The following is a 1,563-nucleotide window of genomic DNA, read 5'->3' as shown; positions in this document are numbered from 1 at the left end:
AAAAAATACTATTTTTTTAATCACATATTTAAAGTAAAAAATATTTTTTAAAAAAAGTTTTTTGACAAATTTACTTTATTCTAAAAATATATTCCTGTAAATTTACTTTTTTACTAATAATACTTATTAGTTTCAATTTTAATATAAATATTATTTACTGAATATAAAAATATATCCTTAGTTAAATATAATAGATTTTTTCTTATAAAATTCATAAGAATGCATTTTCATTGGGATATAAAAAATATCAATAAATAAAGATAAAAGAGAATTATAAAATAACATTTTGCATATATATTATTATAATCTTCTAATTAAATATAAAAAAAAAATTTTTTTTTTTTTTTTTTTTTTTACCTTCACATATTTATTTGATAAGTGTTGATTATTATTACGATGTGTATATTTTCTTTTTGATTTTTAGTTTTATATATTTATAGCAAAAATTTTTATTTTTCACTTTACTTATCAAAAACTTAGGTAACTCATTTATATAGAATAAATGAATTCAATAATTATCCCTTTCTAATATAACTTTTTTCTTAAAATGTTAAATTTTATAAAATATCTATGTAAATATTAATGGAGAATTTTAGTAAGGATTATTATTTTTTAAATTTAATTTGTTAGAATCTTTGACGTATTATTAATAAAAAGTGGTGTGTATAAATACTATGATTTTTAATATTTTAATGCTAATTTTTCTCTAAGAAATAATCATAAATTTAATAAAAGTGCATTTTTTATTATTTATCTTTTTTTAATATTATATATAGAAGTTGTTCTTACAAGTAAAAATATTTATAATATAAAAGTGTCTACATTTAAAATAGATAATACACGATATTAAAATAATTTGAATAGTGTGTGTATTGCAGATATATAAACATAAATTATCCAAATAACAGTTCATGAAGTATTAAAATGATTATAATTATTATAAATAAGATAATATTCTTAAGGAGAAGAAATTATTTTTAGCTTTGATTTATTAATTGCTGTTAAATTACTTTTCTCCTGTCAAAGAAATAAATTAATAAGGAAAATGTAGTGTAAACTCTACTTAATTTTAATATAAATTTTTTATTTTTATTAATAAGAATTATATATGACTTATTAGTTGAATATTTTTTTTTTAATATAAGCAAACTCTAAAATGTAATTTCCTTAATATTACATTTTAGCTTAAAATAAAAATATACATTCTTTAGTAGTCTGCACATTATCCTCCCAAAAAAAAAAAAAGAAAAACTAATTTTTTTTTTAAGATTACATATTTTTTTTGTAATAATAAAAATATCATCATAATATATATTTTTTTTTAATTTTGAATACCCGCACTAAAAAAATATTATTATTTATTTATTTTTTTTTAACTGCATTCACTTTATGTGCAAGTAAATATATACATATATTTTTTGTTTACATACTTTTTGAATATCTATTTTAGAGCAGACATTTATGATAGCTTATTGTCCTTGCGAATTAGCATGCACAAAATATAATGTTTTTATTCTATTTATTTGTGTAAATATTATACAAAGAAGGTCAATAGTATTGTTT

Source organism: Plasmodium gallinaceum (assembly GCF_900005855.1).
Source record: "Plasmodium gallinaceum strain 8A genome assembly, contig: PGAL8A_v1_124, whole genome shotgun sequence".
In the NCBI taxonomy this organism is placed as follows: Eukaryota; Apicomplexa; class Aconoidasida; order Haemosporida; family Plasmodiidae; genus Plasmodium; species Plasmodium gallinaceum.
The sequence above is the reverse complement of the archived record's forward strand: the minus strand, read 5'-3'. Positions refer to the sequence as shown.